This window comes from Sander vitreus, chromosome 10, assembly GCF_031162955.1.
Source record: "Sander vitreus isolate 19-12246 chromosome 10, sanVit1, whole genome shotgun sequence".
Classification (NCBI taxonomy): Eukaryota; Metazoa; Chordata; class Actinopteri; order Perciformes; family Percidae; genus Sander; species Sander vitreus.
The window spans coordinates 12,382,226-12,395,284 of NC_135864.1; the positions used below are offsets into that span (position 1 = coordinate 12,382,226).

Consider the following 13,059-nt stretch of genomic DNA (forward strand, 5'->3'; position numbering starts at 1 on the left):
CCATGACGATAGTGTGAAAAACTCCATCGCTACCTTGTTAGCCGGTTCCTGAATGGGCGTGTATGTGTGCAGTGCCGTGAAGCAATTTGTTACATCGCGAGACCTGATATCACGCGATACTTCCTGAAGCTGAGGCCGGCAGATGGCCGGCCAAAAGTTGCAAGGGTGGTTTTTCCGCTCACAAGCGCTAGGGGGAGGCGAGACGACCACCATTCAACTCGAAAAAGTCATATAACCATTCCAATGACTCTGAAGCTGTTCAGTTAAGGTAAATTAAGCTAAAAAAAAAAGGTTCTCCTTTAAACCTTGAATAGTTCCTTTCTATGTACTAACTTGAGATGCAGTCAGAGAAAGAACAATCAAATGTGAAGCTCTTTAAATGGATCATGTGAATGGTAATCTGAACTTGAGCCAGTAGCAGGTTGGAGGTTACAGCAGCTTGGTGTTTTGCTCTTGTATATTCTTTCCGCTTCTCTTTAAGCTGTTTGGTTGGAACACACTTAGCAGGATAGTCAGTGTTTTCTTGTTGCACATCTTTCTTTTATTTGCCTCTACTCCTCTCCAGTTGACAGGGTTGAGACTTGTGGCTTTTCTCTCCCATTCCTTTCTAAAATTCTATGTGTGCTTCAGACATTTTGAGTTAGTTATTCGAGGAGCCTTTTCACATCAATATTTCACGCTGAGCGTCAGCTGTGTTTTCTGTGAAGGTTGATGAAAATAAGGTAGTGTTCGGCACAAAGAGGCCTCGTTAATTCCTCTTACCATTGTTACGAGGCTAAGCTAACGTGGGCTTGTAACACAAAGGAACACAGCTATTAAAGGCTAACCTAACTAGTAACATTAATCCTCCTGTCTCCTTTTCCCTGCATGTTACGTTTAACGTGAGAATGAGATTGATCTAGATACTTCTAGAGGGGTTGTGCTGTGTTAAACTAACTCACCCAGACACTGCATGGTTTCGCATCTGAAGATGGCTGCTTGTTCAGTGACCACGCCGTCGCTCCGGGTCCGCTGCTCTGTCGGCGTTGTCGCCTTGCTAGCCCCGCTCTTCCTTGTTGTAGTTCAGCTTTTAAAAAGTGTATTTATAAAAGTTGTGTTGTGGGAAAACAAGAATAGTCTTTCAGCGTCTTTGTCTTCAATAGTGTTCTTTGTGTGGTAAGCGTGTGGTTTGTAGCTGTCAGCGTGCCGTTTCCGTGATTGTCTCCAGCTGCAACCGCTAAGTTTTCAGCGTCACACAAACACGCCCCCTCATGTCACGTGTCAGCACTTTCCCTATCAGCTAACTGCTCAAAAAACACTAAACTGAATGAAATGAATTGTGTCCAAACATGTTCCACATTAATTTAACATTTGAAAGGCTAAAAGGCTAATTGATGCGCTAAAATAGATCTCCAGTTTAATATACCTATTAGTGTCTTTATTTTGATCCTAACCTTTTTATAGATATATAGATAGATAGATATGTTTGTTGACCTGAATATAGTAGTTTTGTATGTGTACAAATCCATTAGCCTGAACAGATGGAGGAAACATATGGCCATTGTGTTATGATAATTATGTACAGGTCAATATCTCTTTAATGGATTTACTGATTTACTCATTTTATTGCTTAAAAGACTGTTAGATGGATCATACTGTTGTGTTTAATGCAATTTCAAGAGGCTATTTTTGAGAAGGGATAGATTTTATGTAATTTCACAAATTGCGACCTAATCCTCTTCGCTTGCAAATGATTAACAATGAAATGCATATTTAATGAGAGTTTAATTCATTCAGCTTTTGCCAGGATGGCACCAGGGTGGGGGATGGGAAACCGACAAATACGTTTAGGAAACTGATTATTAAAAAAAATTCCCCATTTCCTAGTTGATAAAACTTCAGCATATACCCTCTGCAAGTGCATTTGTATGTGCACTTCTTCAACAAGCATGATTGTTAGATGAGACAAGTGCACAGCTAAACGTGTTTTCCTTGTGAAGTATTAGAAATCCTAATGTAGGAAATTGCTTATGAAATCATTACCCAGTCATCCCATTTGTTTTAATTTGCTTTAAGTGGATTTCCATATTCTCTTGAACTGACCAGATGTTCAACACTTACCAAATCGTTTTACTTCACTAAATATAACTGTTAAACACTGTAGAATAAACCCAACTAATTGTTCTGTCTAAAACAGAGGAATATGGTTCACCACAGCAGGATATTTCTTTTTTTATTGTGGCATATGAAACAATGTCGCAAGCAGCATGCTGAGTGTGTCAAAAGCCGGAGCATGGTAGAGCATCTGGACTTTGTTTCTCTAAGGCATTTGTGAGGAGTAGCGAGCCCCTCTGGCCACCTACTCGGCTGGCATCACCGGGGTCAGTGCTCCCGTCTGGGGCAAGTGTCTGCACCCACGTGTCAACTGTGTACCCCAGTCAAATCCACTAAGCTTTGAACAGAGCCGGAAAGCGCACATGCCGCTTTGAGCACAATGCATCTTGGCATAAGGCACATAAGAATAAATAAACAACCAGGACAAAAAAACATTATTTGAGCATTTTATTTAGTCCAGGCATTTCTCACAGGTACCACAGATAAATAGTGACGAACTTTGTGTTTAACATGTTTACTGTCAACTTTTCTCAGACTTACTTTATATGGTATAGTTTTCAGTATGTGAATAGTTGTAGTAGCTTGTGTAACAGCCCCCTTCACCATATGAATGATCACTTCAGTGATCATTTTTTACTGTATGAATTAGAGCCCACTCAGCTGCTTCAATCCATTGTTGCAACAGCTTGCAGACACCAGCAGAATGCAGACCCATACATTGGGTTGCTCTGAGGGAATATTATAGTGGAAAAATAGGTTTTGTCAAAGTGTTTGTGTTAATATAAATATTAAACACACATTATTATCGTCCTTAATGCAGTTTTCTTTCTTCACACAACAGCTGGAAGTTGTGTATACCTCATACTCCTTCACTGTGTTTAAAAATGAGCCCATTAGTACAAATCATAGCTCTTATTATGTTAAAGTTCTCAAAGGGACCTAGTCACAGATATTTAAAAATAAAAAATGAATGTATGTTATGTAATACCCTGCTTGCAGTGTATAGGTTGTTTTTCATTGTAAGTGAATCCTTAAATGGTGTTTCTTTTTCCATTTTAATACATTTTACAATTAATTTTGCGTCTTCCTTTCCTCACCAAAAGCTTTTTTTGTGCTGCTGATAGTTTTGATAGGCTGATAGGCATTTTTCCTGTTCAGCAAAGGCCTGCTAGAATAAGGTCTCCATGTCTCTATGATTCTCTGCGGAGAGCTGTTGGCATGTTGACAATGATGGGCCTGCAGCTTCTATTTATGCATCCTCCTTGTCAACCTTTCACACTTTGAGGATGAAGTGGTGTATGTTTACATAAATAAAAGTGGGCTCCTCTCAAAAAAGCATTTCATTTACTAAATACAAATACTAAATACAAGTAAAATAAGTTGGTGTAGACTTTGACTGCATTTCCGACTACGGTGCCTGTATGTTACATTTTTGTGTACATTTCAGTATTATCCAGACTTTTAAATGTAAATTTAAGAAGATCGATGTGTAACATTTGTTAGATAATACGCATTTAAGATCCCGACCATAGAAACTAAGATTCACTATTCTTAGAGGCTAATGGAGTTTATTAAGATCACTTCTATTGATTCTATAAAGCTACCATGTCTTCATCTGAGTGTATTTTCTCTTTTTGCTGTGTTTTCTCCTGTTTGTGCATTTTCCTGAAAGATACAGTTGTGGAAGTAATTGTTTTTCTTTTGTTTACCAAAGCAAATCTTTTCAAATTCAGGTGTCTATTAGTGTGGCGTGCTAAACTAAATTGACATATTTCTGTGCAGCTGGCTGACTGGCTGTGGCTGGCGTAGACCTGTCAGGAATGACAGTGGCAGATATGTGGATTGATGGCTTAGTGTGACACTGACAGCTGCCGGTAGGCCAGTGCATACCTGCGTTGCAGCCATGCCAGCTAGGTGATCATAGACAAGCGCTGACAGGCGGAGGTGGGGTGGACAGGGTTGCTCTCTAAGTTTGCATAGTGTCTCCGCAGCATAGCCGACATGGCAAACAATATCACCACGGGAGATAGCCTTATAGAGACATGAAGGTCAGAAAACTAAGTAGATAAAAGAAATGTTTCTTAGAAGACTCACCATTCCTCAGCTTAGTTTAGGAAATTAAGCTAGTATTAGGAAGTTAAAGCTGACCTTCATGTTTTCTACAGAATATAACAAACAAGGACAGACCTTTCTAGAACATAATGATGATATATGGCACAATGCCTATACATTTGCTGCCTGTTTATTCTCCAAAGTGTCAATTCTTTGTCATGCTACTGATGGCTTCCTTGTCTGGTTATATATTTGTAGTATCTGATAAGTTATAAGAATGAGGGATCTTTTACTGCATTTGCATATGGATGCTGCAGCAGTGGAATGCCAAACTCTGAACAAATTGCTTCTTTTTTTTGGTCCTGGCATTTGAGCTGTGTCGATCCAGAGTGCAAGATGTGCAAGACATGCTCTGAAACTCCCAAGTATAGATTGGTGAATTCCATCATTACCTTGAAAGACGGGAACAAGGGCACCAGGATTATCTGCTGTCATACACACATTCTAATAAATAACAGCATATTAGTTTGTGCTATATCTCCAGCCGAAATCGGAATCTGCCTCAAGGCGATGATGCCGCACAGAATATGGCTGACTGCATCTCAACTAAGGCCCGTAAGAGCAAGCAGCATGAATAGAAACATGTAGAAAGCAGAACTATTCACAAACAAATGACATGCAAAGATTAAATCTGATTGACTGACAACATTATGTTTTGTAAGTGAAGGTAATACAATAAAATACTTATCCAATACTCATCCTCCCAGATTAGGACATTTCCATAAATAAATGTCACCATGAGGAAAACGAGCCTGGCTGCATAGGAAGCCTTTTCATAATATATCTTAAATACCATAGTTCATTAGCAATTAAAAGCAACACCAGGGAATAGTCTCTTTCACATTTTTGTCAGTCTTCCTCATGCAGTAAATTGTCAAGCTGAATATGTATTGTTTCACATTTTCTATCTTGTGACACTTTCTTTTGTATCGAGAGAAAGACAAAGAACACTAATTAAATTGCAGCTTAAAGCTTTTAATCGCTTTTATCTTTTATCTTTAACTTAATTTAGTTAAGGTCACAATTGAGGAAGTGAGATATGCATCAGATATCTCTGCCTTTCCGGTTTTCTCTCTCTTATTCCCTCCGAGTCTGCGTGTCTCTCTTTTTGTGTCTCACACTCTCTTTATACTCATCCCGCATGTTCTTTTCTCTCATCCCATTGCTTTTGTAAATGTTCTCCTTTTTCTTGGTGAAATCAGCTCAGGCACAGTTGAATCTCATTAATTCGTGGGTGGTTCAAGTGTCTGATCATTTCCCCTCCCAAATCTGGACCTCACTAGTCACTTTACAGTCAATCAAACCTAATTACCCTCACTACAAAGACCATCAAATCCCATTGTCAAATCCATTTAGCTTCCCCAGACAGCACCGCCTTTCAGTGATGCAAACAGCCCATGTGTGGTTTGGTTCAGATGTTATAATGATCAGGATTCCAAAACTCAAATGTGCCACTCGTGTAAAATTGGTAATCTACACTGCCCTGGCTGGATGAAACCCAAAAGTATTTATAGCATCTCAATATACTTCTGCATGCCAAAACCTCTTTACATCCCTTCCATTTTAATAACCTGATGCATTTAAGTGGCCCTGGTATTAACAGTCACATATGCAATGCCCTGCCATGCACATACAGTATGCAACTGTGATTAGAGCCTGTGATGTTGGCATGGCATTAACAGATCATGGCCGTTGTTGTCCATAGCAGCACAGTAAAAGGTGTTAAAAGGTTTGGGGTTCACCCAAACTGCAATAGAAATGGCTGTCACCTGCAACTCTTCATCTACCTAGCTCACTGTGACTGCATCCTCTTTTGATAATACCTCCCCTGCAATATTTAAAACCAATCCACTGACAAAAAAAACAAACACTGAAATTGTCCTTGAAGTACACTAGTCACAAGCGGTCCATCACTAACCTTGAGAATTAAGGATTCACTTCCTGTTGCTGCTTCACAACAAAAATGATAACAATATAATAAAAAACTTTATTTATATAGCACCTTTTCAAGACAAGGTCCTTTACAGAGTAAAAACAACAAACAGAATAAGTGTTAATCATAAAAACAATAGGAACAATAATCAATTAAATACTAAAATAAACAATAAGATATAAAACATAGTAATAAAACATAATTAAAATCAAATTGAATAGAAGCCTTCTAGTGCTTAGCATGTTGAAACAAATTTTAATGTGAATTAGCAGCAAAACGTATGATTGCATTAAAAGCTCCTGTGTAGTATTTGACAATTCCTCCCGGTGGTATTATTTAAAAAGACACTGTGCTAGGTAGCAATGCTCATTAAAGCACCAATCCCCTTCTAAGGATTTAACCTGAGGAAACCTGAAAGTTAAATTATCAACACAGACTGCACCAACTTTCACTGGGATTGTCTTATTTTCCTACAAACAAAAACAGATTATATGCTAACAGAAGGATTTGAAAGATGCTATAACACCAACAAATAGTAGCAGATTTCACAACTGCTCTGATATCATGGCAAAGAGCAGATCAGAAAACGTAGACACTGTAATCTATTAGATGTAACAAAAAAAGAGAAATGCCAAACCAGAGCTTTTATCAGAGAGTTTATCTCCTGGTGTGAGGCAACTGTGAAAATGCATATGTTTTATGGTCTACCATATTGCAGCTAAATTTAGCAGTACCTAGCCTATGGAGAAGTGGCGCTAGGGGTCTACTCTGCTGTGATGACCAGCTCCTGTGGCCCTGCTGGCACCCTGGCATGTTGACCCCATGTGGCTTAGAGAAAGTGTGTCAACATAGCATCTGTCAGTGCTGGGTTGGAGCTCTCCCTTGTGTGTTGGTGGTGTTACTGGGCAGTTAGTAACTAGCCAGGAGCAGTGGATAGATGGTGATAGCAATATGGTAACTGGGGGGGCCCGCAGGCAGTAGAAGTAAATTATAGCAGAGGAAGCAGAGTGTGGTGACTACTACGTTGCAAGGATCTCTCTCTCCCCCCTCTTCCCATCTCCCAACCTCCCCTCCCTACTGTTTCTCACTTGGGGCCTGGCAGCATCCATCCAGATGGAGGGTTTATTTTTGTTTTTGTTTGTTTACTTATTCATGCATCCAGCTATTCGGGGCATCGCAGGGGCTTTCGTTCCACCACAGAATGTAAATCGCCACAGCGGCTAATCCACTTTCATCTTTCCCTTGTCGACATCCAACTTCTCTCCACGGTTCCTCCTAGTCTCTTGCAGTCAGGACATCTCTATTTCTTTTAGGGTATGGGATCAGGCCTGCGGTGACCAGGCTAGCCCATCTCCAACACTTGTCTCTACTTCATGCATGTCAAGCACAATACACGTCTCACCTCCCACCCACCTTTCCCTTCTTCAAGACATTCTTCCCTTCCTCTCTCCCCCCTGACCCTGGTGCCACACAGGGGCTCATATCAAGAGAAAAGTAGAAGCTACACTGCCATTCCCCCTGGAATGGAGGGTTGTGGGAGCATCCTTAATTGAGTTAGGGAGTACATGAGTGGGTTTGCTCATCAAGTTGTTACAGTGAAACAATCCATATGAATGAGCAAGCAAATCTGTCTTTTTTATTAGCCATCTTACCCTTCCTTTCTCCTTTTTCATCCTCTCTTTTTCACTGAAGTAGACTAGTAACATGCACACACACACACACACACACACACACACACACACACACACACACACACACACACACACACACACACACACACACACACACACACACACACACACACACACACGCCACATTAAACACAAATTACAAAATAAAGACCTGTCTGAAAAGTTTACTGGGTCATTGTGTCAAGGCTTTTGTCAGAGTTGGGTGGTTGGACAGCAGGGAGATGCGGAAAAAGGGGAAAGAGTGAAAAACAAAGGAAAGACATCTTCGGGCGCATGACTTCTGTCCTTCGGGCACATGTGTTCACTGTGGCAGTAATGGTCTCTGTCTGCCTGGGTCTTTGAAGCTGCTGGGACTGCAGGTAAGGAGGGCGAAGGGAGGGGGGTGACTCCACTCAGTAAATGAGTAAACAGCAGAGCGGTAAGAGGAGAGGGATATTGATTGTGTATGTCTAGGTGGCTGAGCCTGAATTCAGATGTAAAAGTAACACAAAACCATGTGCATACAAGTGAGAGTAGAAAGAGGGAGACAAGATTAAAAGAAAGTGTGGTTGATGCCTCTCCACCTGGCCATAACGCAATACTTCCCTCCCTCCACCGAGGCCTTTGTTTCACGGCTAATGGTCCGGGTTAATTGCACAGGTGACTCTCTGTGGGGGAACAGATGGGCTCAAATGTGTTCAAAAACAATCCGCAGCAAGCAAAAAAAAAAGAAAAAATGGGAACAACTTGTTCCTCTCCTCTTCAATCTTTCTTTCCTTTCTTATCTTCTCTACTGGAGTCATGGAGGGTGACTGGGGTGAGGTTAAACTCTGACTGTGTTCCTCTCTCACAGTGGTTTTAATTCATCAAACACAAGGCCTGTAAGCACTCATTAGATCTCATTACAGTGCAAATTAGACTCAGGAATTGGCTACTGGAAGGATAGTGGATATTAGTAGAAAATAGACATCTCTCCCATGCCCGGTATTCCTCATGTCAAACACTTCAATTTGTTTATAGACAAGAGTGCTATGCTTATATAAATACAGAGGATATACAGCTGTGATTGATTAAAATAGGGGACTTTGACAAATGTCATTATTTTGTATGCTTACGCTGTATTTATTTATCTTTTCAATTAACATGCCCCTGTTGCTACCAGTTTAACTCGTGGCATAAAGGATGTCATAATTTGCCATTAGATTAGAAACCCACACATACCAGACAAAAGCTTTTTAGAATTCTATGATTTATTTGTCTCACTTTTCCCCCATGAATCATGAAGGCTGCATGTGAGCCATCAGAAATTGAAGTCTCAATCGATCCGCTGTGTTTTTTTCTCCCCAGCACAACATGCAGGAGATGACAGATAGCAAATTGAATTTATGAACACGCTTTGTTGATACTGCTGCATAATTATAGGAATGCAATGCCTTTGGTGTTTCATTCAAATACATACAAGGTTTTCTGCTTGAATGATTGAGTGAAAGGCTTTGTCATGTTTTTGAGGCGACAGCTGTTCTTTTACTCTGTAGTTATATACATATTCTGATTGTTGTAGATGGCTGATTTTAATTGGCATAAATAAACAAATGAGATGTCAGGTTTTGCATAAGTTAAGCTTGTTTGTTTGATTCCTAATTGGTTTCTTGACTGAGGTTTAAGAGTTTGTATGGAGACTTTCGATGATGCATTGGTTTTCCTAAAAGACTTGGCTAGAGTCCTGTGTCTCCTCTAACTGATCTTGCCATGAGCAGCCATGGGTATAGGTCATCCTGTTGACATTAGTCGTAGTAGACTCTCTGTCTGCCTCTCTCTAACTATCTTTCCATCCCTCACTGTCTTTGTCAAACTCATTTGTCAGCTGAGAAATCTGCCCCATAAATTTAGGTAAGTTAAGTGGAGCCAATAGTCTTGCAAATATACAACATGCATTTGTATCACTAAAAATGAGTAGGCAGGTTTGTTAAGTGTAGGTGAGGGTCTGTGTGCCTGTGCTTGCATACTGCAGTGTAAGTTTTAGAAATAATTAAATGTCACAGGCAGTGTTGGGCAAGTTACTTCAAAAATGTAATACATTATAGATTACTAGATACTGTCATTGGAGAGTAATTAGTTATATTACAATATTACTGTCTCTGAATTGTAATGCTTTACACTACTTTTGCATTACTTTTGAGTTACTTTCACCAAAATAACAGGGGAAGTTTGACTTGGCAGATAGCTTGTGAATTTCACCACCGGATCAATAAAGTCTCCTCTTTATCCACTTTAATACATCATAGGTTATTCGTAATATTTTGTATAATTAATATGAATATGCAAAGTAACTAAAGCTATAAATATAGAGAAGTGAAACGTACAATAGGCAAGTAGGAGAAAATGAAAATACTCAATTAAAAGTACCTTACAGTTATGGTGAAGTACGGCATAGTTACTTTCCACAGCTGATAAAATGCAATGATATTTACGCGTAGCAAGCCTAAAATGCGTTGTAACTCGCATTACTGAGATTGTAACGGGTATAATATTACCAAAATGTAATTAGTAATGCGTTATATTACTGCGTTACAGCTAAAAGGAATACATTACTGTAATTGCGTTACTTTTGTAACGCGTTACTCCCAACACTGGTCACAGGGCTCAGGCCGTCAAGTAGCCAGGAAGGTGTTTTATGGCCTCGTGTCATGGCTCGCTCCACTAGTCCCTCTCAATAACCCAATCCACCACACGCACTTCCCTTTTCTTCCTAGCTGCCAGTCTATGATGTCTTTTCTCATCTTTCTACCTGCATTATGCCTCTTCCTCCTTCTCTCCCTTTACATGTTTCTTCCTCAATCGTAACACTTACAATATATGTGCTTACACTTTTCCTAGCCCTCCCTTTTCTCCCTCCCAACTGTTGACCCTTGACTTGTGTTCAGCTCCTGGGATTGGTGAATAGTACATCGCAGCCGCTTTCTTTCACTTTTACTGTAGGTACTTTTTTTTTTCTTCGGGAAAAAATGAATCTGATGTGTGAAGTTTTTCTGCCAATCCTGCTGAGAGCACATTGCTCTTGTCATCCCTTCTAATTAGAAAATGTGATAGTGCCGCTTGTAAATATATTGCAGAGTGAGCCAATCCCCAGGGCTCACTGTTACATTTGGCACTGGAAAGATTTGGAACAGGTACACCATCTCTCTCTGGGAGGTAGAGTTTCACAGATCTTTATTTCTGCTCTTAAAGGTTTAGCTGTTTAAGAAAGTACGTAAAAGTGCAAAAGCCCCAATCATGTTCCACACTTCCACAAGCTTTAATAAGATCATTAAAGGACCCCGGGGATGTCTGTTGGGGTGCCCAGCAAGGTGTTTCATAACTGGATGGGTTTGTCAATGTCTTGGGTCTTAGCCCATCTTAACCCATTTAGAAAGCAATTTCCTGTGAGCAAAGGGGATCTTTTCTCTTGAGAAAGATCTTTGGGCATAAAAGGTTTGCTTTTCTGTAATTCCTCCACATGCAATCTACCACTGCTGCTAATGAGAAGCGGATGAATATTTGCCCTAGGTTTAAAAGCTCAAAATAAGACAAGAGTGAATTGTAGGAACGAGGCAGAAATGCCTGCTAAAGTGGGCAATGTTACAATAAGTGATGAAAAACGTTTGCCCCGGGGATTACTGGAATAAGTGTAGTCAAATAATATTCAGTTTTATTTTTTTTTCTAATAAGGGCTTACCTTGTCTTTGTTAAATATATACACACAAATGCATATATATGTTAATAAGTCTGAAGGCTCATTTGTGACAATTTCTTGTTAAGAGTAAGGCTGCTCAAGTTTAGGCTGTGGTTCAAAAGGACATAGTTAATTGAGCACTGTAGGGTGACTGGGGAGTATGTTTCCCATTTTAGTCATTTTGGTTCTTTGTGTCTGCAGTCCTCCCACTGAACCTCAGTCTACTAGGGCTCCCAAGTCCTGGCCATTAGAAATGATGAATTGTGCTACAGTTAAGCTGGAAGTAGGACAAATTGATCAAAGTGTCAGGTGCCCCCTTAGATGTCTAGGTCTCCATGAAGAAAGCAGGGAAGAAGAAGCTGTCAAAAAGTTTCTTGTGCCAAGGTGGTTGTAGATACATGTTTACCTGCCACTTAACACTTTCTTCTGTCAGACTCACAATGTGTCCTTGCTAGCCTACATAAGAAGAAGTAGTAGCTAAAGATCTTGGGAGTTGATACAGTTATAGTAGCTGCAAGTTGTTCACCATATTGTTCTTTAGGTCCACAGCAGACAAAACCCATGCTCCCCCTTTTAAACCAATGAGCTTGCTATCTGAGGTGTAGTGCTGCAATTTGAGATAAGCACTACTTGGCTCGGCTTTGGTTTTGTTCTGATAAAGCTGGTCTAATTAAGCTTGATTTTATCGGAATTGCTTTTAAGCACAGCACACAGCCGGAACAGATACTTTGATTTCAAAGTAGCCCTTGGGAAGGACTTGAGGAAGAAAGAGAAGGAATGAGAGCAAAATTAGTGATAGTACGAGTTAAGAGTTGCATTTTTTTAAATTTACAAAAGACATGTTTCTATTCTTAGTTTTGCTATCTTCTTTTACTTGCATGACTGCTTGCAGGTTGGGTGGTTTGTTGCTGGAGGAGAAGAGGAAAATGTGTATTTCTCTGGTAATGGCAAAATATGTGCCATTTCCTTAAATTAATCGTGTAGCATTGAGTGTCAACGTGTTTTGTTCATAAATTCAATTTGCCGAGTGTCGTGTCTCTTTGAGCACACGCAAGTTACAAAAGATTGATCACCCCAGTGTCTGGAAAAGTGCTGTGTGCTGAAAATAGCAGTTGTCTCCACTTATTTTCGAATGTTTCCCTTCAGCTATAGCTGTAAGCGCAGTAGAGAAACAAGATGCCTGGACCCTGATGGTAAACATTGGGGATGAGCTAGTTTACTCATGTATGCAAAGGAATTGATGGCCAAGTCTCCAGCTCCACAATAAGTCACCCTAATGATCCTAGTTTAAAATAATGTCTGTTCTGGACCAGAATGATAAAAAGGGTGCCCCTCTGACTCATTAGTATTGGGGCATAAAGATAGATGACCCAGATATAGAACCCAAGCTTATTTTTGAACCCTGTTTTCATTGAGCAGTATGCTGCATGTGCACAGCATGGGCACAACATGTCATGCTGTTGGCCTCATAGCATTCTAAGTGTCTCCTACTTGTCTTTTCAGCCATACCAACTGCCTCCAGTTCTCTAGTTTCATGG

At 40.1% G+C, this 13,059-nt stretch overlaps 1 protein-coding gene across 1 annotated transcript in view; it reads left to right on the forward strand.

Annotated features, from left to right (window-relative positions):
* Positions 1-13,059, forward strand: part of diaph2 (diaphanous-related formin 2) — a 412,425-nt gene that overhangs the window by 346,430 nt on the left and 52,936 nt on the right. The gene's annotated exons all lie outside the window — the stretch shown is intronic.